The sequence below is a fragment of the Anguilla rostrata genome, chromosome 11 (genome assembly GCF_018555375.3).
Source record: "Anguilla rostrata isolate EN2019 chromosome 11, ASM1855537v3, whole genome shotgun sequence".
NCBI classification, from domain to species: domain Eukaryota; kingdom Metazoa; phylum Chordata; class Actinopteri; order Anguilliformes; family Anguillidae; genus Anguilla; species Anguilla rostrata.
This window is the reverse complement of record NC_057943.1, coordinates 13,656,395-13,675,696: the sequence shown is the minus strand read 5'-3', so window position 1 is coordinate 13,675,696 and position 19,302 is coordinate 13,656,395.

Below are 19,302 nucleotides of genomic sequence, written 5' to 3'. Positions count from 1 at the left end.
CATCTTTTAAAAAATATTATAAAATGTAGATAATGTAGTAACACATACAATGTATTATTATTATAATAATTATTATTATTATTATTACTTTTTTATGGTTCCTAAGACCTATGGTGACACTTTTGGGGAAAAAACAGATTTCACGTCAATAGGGTTTTTATTTCCAAGCTATAGTAAGTGTGTGATATTTAGGTTCCTTTGGGGAAATCTTCCCCTATAAGACTGGTCTGTTATTCTGAACTATTCATATCCAGTTGAAAGTTTACATTACGGAGACAAAACTAACTGTATAGCTCAGGACTTCTGCATAATTATCCTTGTGGCTGTTTTGTATTTCTAAAAGCCTGGTAGCAATGAGTGACTGTGTCTGTGGGATTTTCTAATAGAAATTCAGCCTCTCTTGTTCCCATTGCTCTCCCTTTGCTCTTTTGCTCTCTCTCTCTCTCTCCCTGCCAGCTGTCTTGTGCTCACCCTCCACTGTTGCACTGAGACATGAAGATATGATGAAACAGCAGGGAAAGCATTAGGACAGAGCTGGGACAGGAAGGGGGGGGGGAAGAGCAGGAGAAGAGGAGTGAGAAAAGGGAAGAGGGTGTGTGATAGAATTTTTTCACTGAGCATATCTACATCGGATGTTTCTCTTCTCAGTGCATGGGGGTCACTGCAAATGATGATGTCAGAGGGTTAGCGGTGGTGTGGAGGAAGGGGGGGCGGGGTTGCGGGGGAAGGCTGTCCTTTTGGCTGCATGCACTGGGAACATCTGGAATTCTCACTGTGCTTTTTTTCCTTTTTTTGAACCAAAATAAGTTTGCATTTGAATCCACTACCGGTTGCTGAACAGGAAATGATCTCATCATGGGAACTTTCAAATAGAGAGAGAAGAGAAAACGCATCCTGCTTAGAGAAACTAGAATGATGTTTAAAGAGACAGAATGCTCATCTAATATATTATGCACGTATATTTATCTTTATTCTCCATACAGGGTCTTTTAAAAAAATTAAACATATTTTCAAACATCAACAATTATTTATTTGAAATATACAAAAATGTATAGTCCCTTACATTCGGTAACAAGAAGTGAGAGTGGCACACAAATTTAAATGGATAATGCTGACAGATGTTATACAGGATAAATACTATTAATGCCATTAAATTTAGTACATGTGGGAAAACAGGAGCAAGATCACAGAGTGCAGGATACAGACTTCCATCTCAGCTTTGCAGTGTCCTTTGATCGGACCTCTTTACATAAATGTCCCATGGGGACTTATAAATACAACAGTAAATTGGTCTAATTGTATATGAATTAGTTAACATTGTGGCAGCTTGACCTCGTACTGTAGTAATTTGTCCAATGGGAGATTTTTGAGGGGATTTTTGATTCCAGATGCACAGGAAGAGACCAGCAATACATTCCTGGGGAGGGAGGGCGAGATAGAGTAAGAGAGAAATGGGGGGAGGGAATTCCCAGCACCGGGGTCAGATAAGACAGCTTTAACCTGCCTGGCAACGGCCTGATAACATGATTCATTATACACCCGAGCACCTTCTCTCTCTATCCCAGCCTGCTCCTCTCGCATCGCCTCGCCACTTTATCAAAGGACTCCCAGTGCACCCACAGCATCAGCCTGTGCCTTGCACAACAAACCTCGAGCCTTACTCCTCTTAGTGATGGCTCATCACATTCCCCTGCGTCTAATGAAATTATCGACATGATTGCATTTACGTTTGGATCAGGTAGCCGAAGATGAGACTACTGTATGTCCCACACAGTATATTTATGGAATAGTGTCCAAGAGGAATACATTTTGAAAACCGGCAAGTTACATTGTGCAGTGGATTACCATAATCAATCAATTCAAGACAGCACCGGCACTGAATCTTTAACTGACCAGCCTGTCCCTGCACACTGACCCGTGACTACTTTGTCTGTAGTTAACTCCAACCTCTGACAAAGACCACTGTCACTCACTGATGAATCCACAGTGATTCGTTTTTCTTTTCTTTTCCCCCCTGTTGGCTGGAAACCGTGCGTACTTCCAAAGAGTATAGTGAACAGTAGTTAAAAATACAATGTTTTTTTCATATGTACTGAGATGTCTTGAAGGTTATGCAGAATTGTGCAAAAATTAACTTATTCATATGGGATTGCCGATCAAACCTGTCAATGTGATACCATTATATCTACTACAGGTTAATGAAACTAAATGAAAATGTGTATATTTCAGTATATATAACTGAAAAGAATTGTATGCATATGCATGTACATATCAATGTGTGTTATACATAAATATACACATACACAAATGTTCTCCCATACATACACAGATGTAGACCACATATATGCAAGGTAACTGCTTTCACATGTAAGAATAAATTTTTCCCCAAACTGCTGTGACAGCTGCTTTGTGCAGGGAAATACTCCCATGCACATTAATTTTGTTCATGTTCCCATAAGAATGAAATGCAGGATTTTCATTTTTCCTCTTTAATTTTAACAAGAAAATTCTGCGATGTGAAAAACATCAATTACATTCAGATCCCACAGGAGCCTTTATCACCCAGCTCGAAGGCAGCATTCAATCAAGACCACAACCAGGTCTACATACCCAACCAGAAGCACACATCACCCAGGCGTTCACACCTGGGAAGTTACAGTATTTAGTACTGAATCCTTTCCTATACACCACATTCAATACACCACATACACCACATCCCAAACTCTACTCTCTGTGCTTTAAGGCAAAGCAACCTCTCCAAGAGTCATGTGTGTCTACTGTTAAGACAAGCCATGGAATGAGATGCCAGTCTATTTCCATCATATGAATCCATGCAAGGGCAACATTCGGTAATCAGTGCCCTGGTCAACCTGCACCATGGGAAAGCATCAGTCAATTTTGAATTATTCCCTGTTTGACTGTCAGACTATATCCACAGTATCTATCTATCCATCTAACTACAGTGTATGCATATCTGTCCATATATCAATCCATCCATCAGTTTGTCATGTTTTCATTTAACTGAAAAGAATAGTATTTTCCTTCTTGCTGACACCAATGCATTTATACCAATTCAGTTTCAGCTGCACCTATTTCCAGCTCCTGAGCTGAAAATGCTACTGCTGTAATGGATGTTTGTTTGAATCTCAGTCCAGTCAATCCAATCACTTTACTAGACTATAACAGTCTGACTACATCAGGACTGCAGTGCTGCTTTTTGCACAAAAACAGGATGCAGCCAATGAGCTCCTTAAATAAAAGTGAAATTGAGCTCAGCACAGAAATCAAGTTCCATTCTTTTCAACATGCACTGAAGTGATCCAGAGATGTTTGCTTAATGGAATTTCTACTGCAATCTTAACAAGGAAGGGCAGGTACTTCCCACAGATCCTGCAGTCACAGCAAAGAAACAATCCAGAAGTAGAGCAGTGGAACACAGACTCTGTGGGTCTCCTGACCAATCAGAAACCAGTCTGAGAAAGTTCTTCTTGATTTAAAAAGTAAAATAATCATCTTTTTTTCTGGTGTTCTGCAAGAATACTTGGAAAAAGTGGCTTCAACACCCAAAGAAAATAGGTTTTTAAAAACACGTGGAGTTGGCCAGATAAGGTATCAGTAAATCATGAAAACAAACAAACACAAACTTCACAACAAACTTCTTAGGGAGCTTACAGTGTGTCCCACTGTATGTATTACTCTCAAAGTGCATGAATATTACTGTGAAATAAAGTTCTTCGAATTTGAAAAATGACATTTTTATTGCCTTAGGCAACATGTAATCACTTCTTTAATGCACTAGAGAAACACTTGATGGACTTTTCTGTTGTGTTTTGCTCATAATTCTCACAGAAACAAACAACACAACACTAACCCCGGAGAAGAGAAGAATTATATAAGATCTCACTGGATTCAGACTAATGGTGAGCCTTTCAGGTAGCCATGGCGACTGAACCCATCCCATTGGTGTGTAATGAGGCGCTGTCACTGCCGGAGAGGGCCTCCGCCGCTCAGGGATGAGGATCGCATGTGGGATGAAGAGGGGCGGAGACAGGGGTTTGGTGGGTGGGGGGGGGGGAGGCAGCTGGTCATCATCATTTACAGCGCTGTCATGCACTGAAGCAGAATACCACCTGAACACTGCTGCGGCAGGGATTATGACAGCGCCGGGAATGGGTTTCTGTAAAAGACCAATTGATCCTAATAAAGAGCAGTAAAAAAAAAAAAGTAATTGAGTGCTCTTCCTATAGAATCCCATGAGCTTCTATGCTTTTAAACATGTATGCAATAGAACTGTTCCAGTGAACACATTAATGTAATTGGTTCACAGGTGGGAAATGGAACATTTTATAAAGCTAGTCAATTTACAATTAAGTGATCTGGCACACAGCATTACCCAAAGAAACTTACAAAAGTGCATCTTACCAGGTAAGCAAACAAAACTAGAGCTTGAAATAGGTAAAGTACATTCATCCCAAAGGTGCTCTATTGGATTGAGATCTAGGGATTATGCAGACAACTGGAGTCAAATGTAACCACAGTCATGTTCGTGGAACCAGCTTAAAATGCTGCATGCTTTGTGACAAATCTTGCCCATTTTAATGTTTGGCCAAACAGCAGCCAAATCTCTTCTCCATGTCTGCATACTTTCTATATTGAGCTGCGGCCATATGATGCGCTGTTTGGAGGAGCAGGCTATTAGCATTAAAGAGCAGGTGCACCTAATAAAGTGGCCACTGAGCATAAGTGTACGGTTCAAGGTTCATGCCACAAGACCTGCAATATAAAGGGAGAGAAGGTCTAGTGGGTTAGATCTCAAGCTGGAACTTAAAAATAATTGGTGTTAGAGCAGGGGTCTTCAGCTGGGGTCCTACACAGGGCTGTAGGTATGCTGGATTTTGTTTTTGCCTCAAAATTATCGACCAGTTTAGACTCAGGTGAGGTTAGTTTGTGCAATTATTTGCTTTAATTGATCAATAAAGTGTTAAGTAACAACGAAAACCAGCATAGCCTGCTGCCTTCCGTAACCAAGGACGAGGATTCCTGATACGCTTCATCTATTCTAAGCCCTCAGGAACCCTACGGAATGGAAAATAACAGGATCTTACCCACAGTAAGTCGATACAGAACAAGGGGGAAAACACTTTGTACCCTTCACACACAGTTTGACATAATCAATTATAAAAAAGCAAACAAATCACTTACTAAAAATGTTGTGCCGTGTACAACTCACGCACAGCATTCCCCAGACAACAATTTAACTTGAGATAATCATAACAATGCCATCTTTATGAACTAGCTGAAATGACATTCTGAGCTTGGTTCTACTTCAGGTGTAATTAATAACCAGTTGGGCTTCACAGTACAGTTATCAGCTATATCCCATCTTATCTGTCATATAATGTTAGAGCCTACTCTGAGGGTCGTAAAATGAATGGTGTTTGTAAAAGCTTAAAGAGCACAGGTAATGAAAACATCCACTGAGAATATATGTACTCTCATGATGACTGGGTAGGAATTTGCTCTTTCTATTTATAATTTTAACACCTTCACCAGGCCTTCCTCATTGGGCTTACCACTTCTAACACTGACCTATTTTCCCCTGAAACAAGAGTCTGTTTTTAGGAAGCCCTGCCACTTCCTTTTTATTTATTTTTTTAGCAGGGACCTCTGGGAAGAATCTGCGCTTTGAAAATGCTGGCAAGGATCCAAGAGCAATCCTTCATATGAAATGATACCATTGCTTTGCTTTCTTTAGACCCTTTCTACTCTCCTCCTCTGGAGATTGCGGGGAATGTGTTAACTGCAAAAGGCAGTGCACCATTTATCATGGTCAGCATACTACAGGGCTCAAAACACGCATCGCTCATCATATGTTTGAGTAGTGATAAAAATGCTGCTTCATTTTATGTTTGAACTCTACTTTTAAATGAAACATTTAATTCCATGTGAGGGTAACAATAATTTATATTTTTGTTGTGTTGCACAATTATTTATAATCGTTTAATGGTTTCCAAAGGACAAACCTTGCTTTATGTTCAAAAACTAGCTGCATGCAGCAAATTTCCCTTGAATTTGCTGCTTGAATCACAAATGCACTGCATGCTGAGTAGGCAAAGTTCCAGGTAGCGTGTACTGCCTGAATGTCATCAGTCCAGTATTTGTGGGGTTACAGCTGAATGATAACAGGTTATCTTAACAGTGGGTCTTAAAAAAAGAAAAATGAAAAAGGCTGATGGCTGTGCAATGGCAAAGAATTCCATTTGGGGCAGGGTTCAAAATTACAAACTAAGGGACTTCACGAAATTGTCATTGGGTGAATGACTGATGTTTATGTGTGTCTGTGGGGTTTTGGGTGGGGGTTTAATCCCAATCCCCTATATTCTCTTAATGGGAATATAGCTAGGATCAGCATTTTTTCATTAGAAGCATACATTCAGCACTGATGATGGTTAATGTTAAAGACTCCCTCACAGACACCCATAGAAATGTGCCAGAATGTTTAGTACCACTCCTAAGCAGACTCCTTTACGTATACAGAGCAACTCTGAGAAGCCTGCATTCACACCATGCAGGGACAGAGAGAGCGTGTGCTCTGCAGAGTTTGTTCCCTGCTTTTTGAGGCTTTTCTAGGTTAGGGGGAAAAATGAATGTATAAAACAAAGCTCAGCACTGCTTAAATCATTTGTTTGTGAAGCAATTGCATACTATATAACAACATGTATATGCACACACACTAACTCTCTTTATCTGTCCACATAGAGTATATAGACATAGAAATTTAGCAGCATCTTAAACGGACATGCTGGGTTTGTATGTGACTGAACACATACTGTATATTTATGAAAAAGCCTGCCAGGTGGTCCCTATGTTTAATTCATTGAGGGGTAGGTGGATATGTCCATATTTAGATTGAGAGGATTAAAACATACTTTAAGAACATGATTAAGATTTTATGGCAGCGTCCAATCATAATATTCACATTATCTTATAAGGTAAAATGCACAGCGCCATATATAGTTGCGATTGGTGTAAATCAACGCTGGCCCTCAGTAAACACAACAGGAGTTAAATATATAAACAGAACGGTTGCCAAGAGGAAACCCATCAGATGAGAGTGTGTGAGGTGTGAGCCTCTGGTAATGTAAACAAGTTCTCTATTTAGGCATGCACTCCCCCTCACAGCACTGAGCTCTGAGCCACAAAGAGCTTCCAGTGAAAAGAGTCTCTCTTAACAAGATGCACACTCATCCACCCACACACACACACACACACACAGACATGCATACATACCTCAACACACACGGCCACACACACACACACACACACACACAGACATGCATACATACCTGAACACACACGGCCACACACACACACACACACACACACAGACATGCGTACATACCTGAACACATACGGCCACACACACACACACACACATGCATACATACCTGCACACACACACACACACACACAAACACATTCTACATACACGCACTAACCGCAAGAGGAAGTGTGCAAATTTACCTCATCAAAGGCAAACTGCCACAGCCAGGAGGCAGAGGGGGATGAGAGAACGCATTTGAAAGGAATCATCACAGGCATAAAATACAGAAGAGAGCAGCGTCTCTCGAGGCTGGGCACCACTACACCTCCTCAGAATCAGCTGTCACTCCATCCTCACCCACAGGAGGGCACGTATAGATTTCCATTAAATATATGCTGCATGTCAACCCTTTTCTGGTATAATACAATCTCTCCTGCAATCAGAGTGCCAGGGAGGCAGGCTTCTGGGTCATACTTCATGTGGAAGTGGGTAAACAGCACCTGCTGAACTCGTTCCCCAACATCCATTTGTATACACGCTGATAACAACCAACGCTCTTCGCTCGTTCAACAACCCCCATCCCAGCACCCTTATCAGCACCACAGCCACCCTCACACACATTTGCGGGCCATTCATTGTCACAGTTAAGGCTACATGGAACACGACTTGGTTATTTATAAGACGTCGCATTACAAGGAAAGGGGGGAGTGATAGCATTCCTGGAATAAGATTCCTTTAGCCTGGGTGGGGGTGGGGGGGTGGTTGGGACAGGGGCTGTGGGGATGAGATGCGGTGGCTCTTGGAACGCTGGCTCATTGTGGGGATGAGTTTCCTGTTCTTCGGGCTGCTGTGTGTTCCCATGCAGAAGCCCCTTCACTACGGCCCTTGTCAAAGGGAAGATGGTGGCTGACAGAGGACTCGTATCTCGCCGCAGCAGAGCCCGCATCATGGCAGCTAACAAAGGCCTACATCCTCCTTGTTTAACCTTGAGTCTGCCCCCCCCCCCAGGAACCCTTCTCCACTCCCACCCCCCATCATTTACACCCTCCCGTGATCACACACTCACGTGTGGGTCAGCCCCTTCTCCTCCCCACCCACCACACACACATGCACACATACTGTACGCACAGGAAACATCATATAAGACAAGGCTAAGCTCCGTTAAGCCAAGAAACGAGGTGTGGAGCCTGTCTTTGCCCTCAGGCGAATAATCCCAAACTTCCTGATTCATCAATCTCTCCTACTGCCCCCCCCCCAATGCAGAGTTCGTCGCATGCCTCGTCTGCAGGGACAGAGTCTTTAAAGGCCTGCCTCATCTGGACAGGTAAAGCTCACCTCATTAGGCCTGAGTGCTAAGCTGCCAATAGGGTTGACCGAAACAGACTGATCGTGTCTTTCACCCTAAAGCATTAAAAAACAAATTCTTCCTCTGTGCAAGATAAAACCGAAAACACATTGTGTCTATTTTAATTGCTGAGTGATGAAAGGGTTTATGAGACTTTATTGGTGCAACTATATTGGAGGAATCCAGTTTAATCATGTATCAATTGTAATTAGAGTATGACATCACAGGTTAACCTTTAAAGATTTTGCTCAAAGCATTTTGCTTTTCTCCAATCTGGAGCTGTCATTTTCATTATTATTTTTAATAATTTCTCATTTTTAACAATCTTTCCATTAACAAAAGCAACATAATTCAGTGTTATTTGCCCGTCATAGGTATTAACGATGCAGGGAAATGACATTCAGAACTGAATGATTTTCTCTCCCAGAGATATAAAAGTTATATTGCTGTTTTATTGTCTTAATGGATAATAAAATAATAATAGATCTCTGCTCTGGCCAGAGGGGAAGAGGAGAAGAGGCAAGAGTGTGTGGGAGAGGGGGGGTGAGCTGCTTTTGATCCAATGACTTTGAGGTTTCTGATCACAAGTTCATGAGTCAAACTTAAAAAAGAAAGGTAATTGTTTATTTAAAGTGTACAGCCATTTTTGGCCACTCCATAATTTGAAAACAAATTGTTTATTTTTTGCGAACATAAGCAGTATTTCTGACAGCAGTTCATGCTGGCAAGGTGATTAACATGACATTACAGCCAACCATAATTTCCCTCTATGATATAAAATTTCCTAAAAGAACAACCTGAAATTGAGTGTACAATCAATACTGCTTCCTGTCAGAGCAAGAATGAACCTGAAACCTTCAATTTCTTGAAAATTACAGACAGGTCGATGTTCCGTGTTGTTCTCAGAATATTGACACAAAATGTAATAGTGCTAGATTTTGCAATAAATTACCTATCTATTTATAGACAGGAGAACAGATTATGTGTAGTTGCAGCTTGAGTAGAACTTATGAAAGTAGCATGCTAATGTAGATTCATCTTGTTGGATTTTGTTGGCGTAATAATTGTGGTCGAAAGCGTACATTCGATGACTATGATGCTCATGCATTAGTGCGATATGTAATGAAAAACACAATAGCAACGTCAGCAAGAACAGCAACGTCGGCAACTACAGAGAGAGGGATATTATAGTAGGGTTGCAGTGCATAAACCCCTCATTACAAAGACGAATGCACATTTTAAAATTCAGCGGCGCAAAAACCATAGCCACTGGTCTACAGAGATGTGGAAAAAAGTGATATGGTCAGATGATTCATCCTTCATCATATTCTCAACAAGTGTGGCACACACTAGGAGAATGTTACAGGCCTGAATTATTGACCCCTACAATGAGGATGGTGGCTCTGTTATGCTGTGGGGGGGGGGGGTTGGTTTGGGTCTACTTGGTCACTGCAAATCAATACGAAGTTATTCTCAGTGATCACCTTTATCCTATGATAAAACATTTCTATCCTGATGGGAATGGTCTCTTCCAGGATAGTAATGCCTCCATTCACAGAGTATGAGGGGTTTGATGAGTATGAAAATTGTGTTAATCATATGCTATGTCCTTTCGCAGTCACCAGGTCTCAACCCAATCAAGCACCTATGGGAGATTTTGGACAGACGTGTTGGACAGCGTTCTCCTCCATCATCAGCAAAACACCAAATAAGGGAATATCTTTTGAAAGAATGGTGTTCCATCCCTCCAGTAGAGTTCCAGAGACTAGTAGAATCTGTGCCAAGATGTTCTGGCAGCTCATGGTGGCCCAACACCTTACTAAGAGACTTGTTGGTTCTTCCTTTAATTTGTCCCCTGTCTGTGTATGTGTGTGTGTGTGTATATATATATATATATATATATCACATGAAAAAATTTGATTGTATAGTGCATTTTGCAAACAATTTTCACAATACACTTCACAGTCTAAACTAAGGGTGTGCATAATATGGGAAAGCACTGACCATGTGTGTTTGTGAGCGTGCATGTTCTTTTAGAAAGCCAAGTAACGAAGCTCAGCAAAGAGCCGCAGTGAAGTGTTAAGATTAAACATTTGTCCCATTGCCACCCCCCCCACCTCCCCACCCCCCCACACCACTTGAAGTCAATGCCTGAGCCCTGCCGCAGCCCATCTTCAGCTGAATGCTGTCATTACCACAGCTGCCCTGGCAGCACAGTCCCATCAATGTGGAAGTGCCAAGCTGTGCACTTTTGCCATAAAGAGCAATCATCCCTCATCCAAACATTTTGTGCTGACTTTCTCAGCCTCCCTCCTTGTCACACAAGCAAGAATGTAAAAAAAAAAACAAGAATCACAACACAACATGAACATGCCATTTTTTAAATCGCACACCATAATTTTATCTGCTCAGCAGGATCTTCCTCGTGTATAAAATAAAGCTCTTGTCATCTGTCAGAGCAGAAGGAAAAAGGGAAGGGGAAAGCAGGTAGCTGTGTCCTGGGATGAGTGCCAAGAGATGCCCCTTTCCTGGGAGATGGGGGGGGGGGGGTGGAGCGGTTGAGCTCAAGCGGATATTAAATTCAAGTCACAAAGCTCTCACCTCACAGCAGGAAAGCGAGTGGAAAAACAGGAGAAGTTACACCACAATGCTCTGATTTTAATCACAGAGGGTTAATTAGGATGTGTGAAACTCTCCAAGGAAGGTGCAAATAAGTAGTTAAATATAGAGAGGCCTGCTCACACGTGCTCAAGCGTGTACACACACGCCTGCACACACACATTCACACACACACGCAAGCACCAAAACATTTTTTTCATATTTCAATGGATTTTTCTCAAGAAGAGCAAAGATCAAATCTAGCTTACAAAATATATGACAAATTTGAAAGAAGCATTATTCATAAAGCACTAGGAATTGAGAGGAATGCTCTGAATGCTCTTTGGTGCTTCACTAGCTGATGCAAGATTTTTTTTTAAAGTATTATAGAGATAGTAAATAAATACCTTGTGTATGCTTTCCTCATAAATCTGAATATTTTTCTAAAACATATATGCATTATAGCTGTGATTAATATTTTTGTGAGATAGCCTTACAGGGTAGATATGAGTTATACTACATTCCTCAAAGACACTATAATTAAACTAAAAACTTTCATTAAGGATTCAAAATACGATCATGAACCCCATTAAATTAAATGACTGATGTCTTTCATTTTGAGCCATGACTGAGCCACAAATGAATGTTCCAGAAGAACAATGTCATAGATCATGCTCAGCTGAAAGCAGCAGTTTTGGGGTTTGTTTGCATTTGTGTGTATTAAATAAATAAATTACACACTAATGCAACCTGTGTGTTGCCATGGAAACAACCACAAAACTGTTCCCAGGAGTCAGGCTGTGGCAGATCTTTCCCAGCATGCCAAGCTGCCTTCACAAATGCATTAGAAACCCAAGCCACTGGTTGCCATAGGAATGGGAATAGGAGGTGGACGAGCCATTCGTCAGAGGTGTGAACGGGTTTGGGTAGTGCAGACACTGAGATCAGGTGCACTGTGCTCAGGTTTTAAAGCGTTCAGGGGGAGCCTCACCATAATGTTCCCAAATCACATGGTGCAAAGCCCACATGCACAATTCACCTCCTGATGACGTTACTGGCCAAAACATCACTGTATCAGTCAGAGAGGTCAGGGCCTGATTTCCAAGTTCCAAATGTCAGATAGTCCAAATCTTTCTGTTTGAGAATGGGTGAAAAAAAAACACAATTATCAAAGGCAAAATACATTTACTTATAAGTAAATTTATATAATCAGAAAATGCAACGTAACCCAACTATATTCTAATAAGTTATTATATTATTATAGACATTGATAATATTGAAACTTTCTTCTCTTTGGTGGTCATCATGAAGGCTTTAAAGTATAAATAAATGGCCTGCAAAATGTAATTGGCTTCTACAATGGTTGATTTTTACATTAAAATATGGGCGAACTGTGTGGGCATGCAAATACTTTACTTTGGAGTGTTGTTACTGCATGATTCACACATGCTCTTCAATCAAAGAATTTCTGGTGAAGTGCTGTTCTTGTAGAAATCACACGCACTCTTCAATTAGGTCATGATTAAGGGGACTGGTCTATTGTGAGCTTGAAGCCCTCTCCAAGAACTTGTACAGCGTTGTCCCTGTTCTTTTCTTCCTGTCTGAGCTGTGATTGGCTCTTGTGTTGCCAAGGCAAAATAAGATAGCCAATCGTGAAAATGGGAGGTAGTCCAGCAGTCCTCTTCACGAAAGAAGACAATGGAAATGAATGTTCGGGGTATACAAGAAATGCATATACTTATATAGGCAACATGTGCAGATCATCAAAGTTTAAATATTTAATGCTTTTGATTTTCTATTATATATTTTAATGTATAATGTTAAATTTGGAATAAAATAAATGTTTATGTAGATATAAAATTAATGACAATATAATCTCCCACTAAACTTCTAAGCGTCTATGTTTGTGTGTGTATGTGTGTGTGTATGTGTGCGTGTGTGTGTGTGTGTGTGTGTAAATTGTTAAAAGAGATCATTTTGGCAGGTTTAGAAGGTAATAATTTTATTTCATCAGAGCTTTAATTAGAAATCTTTGATGAACTGAGAGTCTGCTGTTGTATAATCTTATCAAGAACAGATATCTCATACAATACATATAGTTACTTTGCCGAAATAGAAACATTTGGTCTTCAAAAATAAAATGTGAAGGAATACAGCAAAAAAAAATTCCCAAAATAAAACTTATTTTTCTTATTGTTATTCTAATACATGTCTGTGTATTGGCCAGTGTAGATGGAGGCCTGGACATGGCTGGAGGATTGGTTTCTCACACCAGGGAAAGAAATGTTCAAAAGAGAAAAGAAAAATGAAGGTGGAGAAGAAAGCAGGCCCTGGGACTCAAGTGCTAACCAGAGGGGTGTGAAGGAGAGGTCATGACCCCTTCACGCCGCAGGTCGACATGCCAACAGAAGCATTCAAACGCCGGAGAGCTGCATTCAAACAGACCTCAGAGGTCTGAAGGAGAATAAACAAGAACCCAGAGGTATAGCTGCACTCTACAGAAGAATAATTTTCTCGTGGAGGATTCTTAGACTGTACAATGTGTATGGCTGTTTCAATGGAGAAGATATATACTATACGTGTGAAGAAGATGGTATGAACTCATTTTCATTGCATATAAACAAAAAAGTGAATTAGGAGTTCCAATAAATTCACATGAACACTATACCCTTTATGTGTCCAATGCTTTTACAAAGCCAGGTTAGGAAAAGTATCTTGCTTAAAGATCATAAGCATCAATATCCCAATAAAGATTCAGATCTATTACTTTCTGGTCCGCAGTTTAATGCTGCAATTTTTTACACTAGCAATAGCTCCAAGGAGCACCTCTGAACAATATAAGAACAGAAAGAATTATAAATCAATGTCCTTTAATGGAATATGCACACACATTTTAATGTGTTTCACAATGACTGAATCATCTAGTGGTGAACTAGTAAATGTCTGGAAGGAGTTTGAAAGAGTCTCTCATATAACTGACCTTTTCACACATTTGCATCATCACCCAAAGTGTGCACACTGGTGCGTCAGAGCCCTACTCAAAAAGCATACCCTTTTGAAAAACAGTTCTTATTTTAGCAACAGGTAGGGAACAAAATGTCACACTCCCCACTACCACCCCCAGCCCGATAGCCCTGCTGTGCTTGTATTTTTACATCCCCCCTGTGAAAAGGTAACATAAATGGCAAGCAGTCTGGTTGTTTCCCTGTCTCTGGTGTGACAGCATCTCTAACTGCACCCAACAGGGGAGTCCATTCACATCAGTCCCAGCAAGCTTACACATCACTGGGTCAGGAACTGTCCTGATCTGATATGGGGAGCTACCCAGGACATGTCACATCCATTCACTGTCTAAGAGGATGCAGACCTGTATTTGTTTTTCTTTTTTTTTTGGGGGGGGGGGGGGGTTGTAGTGACTCACCTGCCTAGATGTTGCTACACCTGATGCAGTAAGGCTCTGTACAGTTACACTATACCTCAGCATTTCTTCAATCACGAAAGAAAACAGGCTTTAGTGACTTCACAATTTTAGTGTATTTTAATAATCCTTGTTTGGAAGTCACACTCAATAAGAGACAGGGAGATAGAGACAGCGCACAGGGGCCAACCCCAGTTCTGAGGCCAGTGCCTGGCTCAAGGGCAATGGCAGGAGTATAACTAATCTGACATCCATGTTTCCAGGCGTGGGAGGAAATCGGAGTACCCGGAGGAAGGCCACGCAAGCATGGGGAGAACATGCGAACTCCATCTTGACTGGATCCAGCAGACTAGGACTGGAACCCGGAATTCAAACTCCTTCTTGCGAGGCAACAGTGCTAAGCACTACACCAATAATAATAATAATAATTTAAATAAATAAATAAATAATAATAATAATAATAATAGTAAGAAGAATAAGAAGATTGTAAATATTATTATTATTATTATTATTACTATATTGTTACTACGACTACTACTACTACTACTACAACAATCCAGTAATAACTGTGATTAAAGGATATCCGGGTGAAAAGTGGTGCCTTGGTCACTGGAGAGAAGAAAGAATTGCCTGACATAGGTCCACTGCAGCATGCTTCATATCATGGCGGCACTTTAAAAGCTAAGGAGAAAAAGCACGGGAGACAAATGATATATTTCACAATGACACGATGATTGTTCTTATGGACATTATTGTGAGGGAAATGTGCTTCCTAAATGAACACAGCATGTGCAAACAACAGCAAGAACAGCAGCAAAAATAATAAAGCAGTTGAAGTTCTTTTTAAATTAGAGCTACATTCCGCTGGACTTGACTGCTTCACTGGCAGACACCCTCCTGGGAAGTAGAACTCCAGCCTGACAGATGGTGCAACGCTGCATTTTTGTCAAAATTTCGCCTCTTATCGCCAAACTGAGATGTGTAATTGGGGTAAGCACTTTTTCCTGCTCCAACTGTACTGTGAACATTCAGACACACACACGCATGCACGCACACGCACACAAATACTCACACACACACATGCACAGGTCAGCAGCTAGTGAAATTGGAAAGCACAAGAATGTATTCATTCTGACAATTCTGTTAATGGTACACTACCAACATGCTTATAAGAATTCTGTCATTTCATATATTTCGATCATATTCTGACAGTACATCCTTCATTTGTTTTTGGGTTTTTTTCCGTATGGAACAAATGAACTCATTGTGTATTCCAGTTCAACCAACTCGAGAAAAGTGCACTCCTTTGAGCTTGACCTCTACACTCCAGCTGTGGATGCTGAGGGCCAAAGGTAAAAGGTTAAGTGTTCTTGGTACCATGGTCATCCATCAATGTGTCAGCAGTGTTTACAATCTTCCCATGTAAGCATTAAAAGTCCCAGTTGTTATATCTCAGTTAAGATTTCCTTCAAGGGTAAGGATGATGGCATAGCCTAATAATAGACCTGAAGGTAGGTTTAAAGTTATATTTGCATTTTGCACTGTGCAGCAAACTGTAAAGCTAAAGACATATTGACGAGTCATTGCTGCTGTGTTTATATATTAATTTATAATTTGATAAGGCAACATAATTATACATGACCTCTTTTTCATCTCTGAAAGCATCTCTAAATATTATACAATAGCAATAGCAAGGCTACGTGCACGGGCCAGTTGCAGCTACATGTATCAATGTGTAAATCGATACTAGAGCCCGTCAGTGCATGGGTCATTAACTTGGCGTAAAAGTAAGGTACGGTTCACAGTTGACTCCCTCCTATCATTAGCTTTAAATGTTAACACAAACACCAATTCGGCAGCTTTGTTCAGACATCAATTGATCTTGGACGAAGGCCTACGCAATTCATTGTACCCAATCCGTCCATTCATTCGCTTCTCCATAAATTCAGCCGGGACGACTCGGATTAGAGCAGCTCGATACAGAGCCGTAACTCAGCGCCAATATTGGCCGAGGCTAACTTTCCGCAGATGCCGCTATGATCCTGCGGTCTGCTCACCATTCCGAACGGAATTCTGCCTCAGTACATGGCAGCGCGATAAACAAAGGAATAAATAACTTGACAGACACCACGTCGCTGTGCAAACTGCTTGTAGGCTGAGCAACGACTGTCGTTAATTCAGTGAAAATCTCTCCCCGGAGTGCTGCCGCCTTGCACTCCAGTTTAAACACCGGTGTTATAACCAACGCACCAGATGCTACTGCACAAGACCCAGTAATATGGAGAAATGCAAAAACACGATACTGACGAGCTCAAGGCTGAAATTCCCAGGCCCGGGACAAAATGATGTCATTAATAATAATAATAATAATAATAATAATAATAATAATAATAATAATAATATTTATAACAAGTTCAGGGAACACTGGGCCCGTACAGTATATTACAAAAGTCAGAAACCACCCTTTTGTTCATTCAGTTTCCAGTCAAATCAGCCATTCAATTTTTTTCAGTGTCAGACAATAATGCGGGAAATATACAGTATATTTAACAGAGAATTGACACATAACTGTGATATATAATATCAAATCTATCAGTATTTGTCCACTCTTTCTTTTGAGCACCCTACTACTACTTTACATCTTAAGTCCTTCCAATCAAGGAAGAAGATACAGCTGTGTCCTCCCAACAAAAGTTACCAAAAGTATCAATGGTGTTGTTAGAATATTTTGCCTTCAGAAGTGGCAACATTCAATCAAACACCTACTCAAACACACCTCAGCTGCCTTGTTTTCATGTGCCTCTAAAATGGCTAAAGGGTGTGTTTCTGATGAGATTAGAAAAAAAGATAATTCAACTGCATTAGGGAGGTGAAATTCAAAGGAAAATAAGTGAAAAAACAGAAGCCTTCAAAACTGGAGTTCAAAAGATTATTGCAAGATATGGAGAATATGGAACTCCTATCACCATAACAAAGACAGTACTTAACTATTTTATCTTTGAGAGGAAAAGCAAAGTCTCCCGAAAAGAATGGCAGCTGTGATAAAAACAAAGACATACTAAATACTGATTTGATATAGGGTGGTCTCTGACTTTTGCACAGTACTGTACCGGGACCCACTGATAGATAGTGCTGAAACAATGGGGTAGGCCTCAGTGCTTGTAGAGTTGATCTTTACGGTATTAAAGTATTGAGTGACAGAGTGTGTAAAGTGTAGGCTATCTCTTGCATTGGCCGTGATCACAGTACGCTAATAAACGAACCACCTGCCAAGAGAAAAAAACATTTTGGCAGGCGTGAACACAACAGTCTAAATAGCAACCCGTCAGCAGTTAGCAGGTGGGCGAACACGATTATTATCAATTTTAATAGTCTGTGCCTATCTTACGAAAATAATGAATTAGGCAGCAGCATCCCAGGACGTTATGTCTGTTCCTCAAAATCAATTTCTTGATGTGATAGGCGTTATTTTTCAAAGAAAAAACTACACATCCCTTGGTGTCACCAGTAATTGAACGTGGCATCTTAAAAGAGGCGTGGCAGTCAGTGTGTGAACGAGGAGAAGTGAAAGATAAAGCGTTCTGGATCTGAGCCAGTTGTCAAAGGCGATCAGTTCCATCGGGCCATAAAATATTTAGACACATGCAGTTTAGGTCCGCACACCAGCCTCTCTAATCTGCACAACCTAGGAAGCACAGAATTAAATATTAACCGTCCCACAGAAAACACAGTGCAATGTGTGTGGTAATGCACACGTGTGCACACATCAACCACACAAGCATATTGATATACACATAACACTTAGTGCTCAAACATACAGCACATGCACATGTATCTACACATATGATCACAAAAAAGTCAGTAGGAATGTCTCTCTGTAAAGAGACAAATCTTGCACAGGGGTGAAGAGGAGGTATGGTATTTTTAAAGAGAACAGAAAGATGAACCAGTACAGTATAGAGTTCCACCCCTCCCCATACAGAAATGCCTTCTGTTGGGTTTTTGTGAGAAGTCCCAGTCATACAGCTTACTGGCTGGATCACAGCTCCAGAGTGGTGTGAGGAGCAGGAGCATTACTGATGGCGATGCCAGACTGGGAGTGGCTGAGTTTACATTCAGGAGAAGCGGCCAGGGACTGTGGCTGGCCATAGAAGGTAATGGCAGGAGAGTCGCTTTGCTGCAGTGCAAAACGGGGTTAAGCTGTGGCAGCTAAATCAAAGGAAAGACTAAACCATGAGGCCAGGGCAGTCTCCGCCATTAAAAGGAACAGTTCACGATTAACATTTCAGTAAAAAAATCCAGACCAGAAACAGAAAATGCATTTTAGCCTGATCTAGTTAGTGTAAAATGCATAATTATAAAACATAATAAATATTCACTGAAGCGGCAACAGATTGAGGCAAAACCAAACAAGCTGATTTTACCAAGAGACTGTCACACATACGCACACGCACCTTGGACCAAAGAGAGAAGAACGAACTTCCAGACATTTCTGGAACAGCTTGAGATTGGTGAAGTCACTTCACTTAACACACTTCAGCATATTACCACATTATTACTAGAAGTAGGTCTTCAAATGGTGGGGGATATATATGCACCCTTTTAAAAGACGATTGC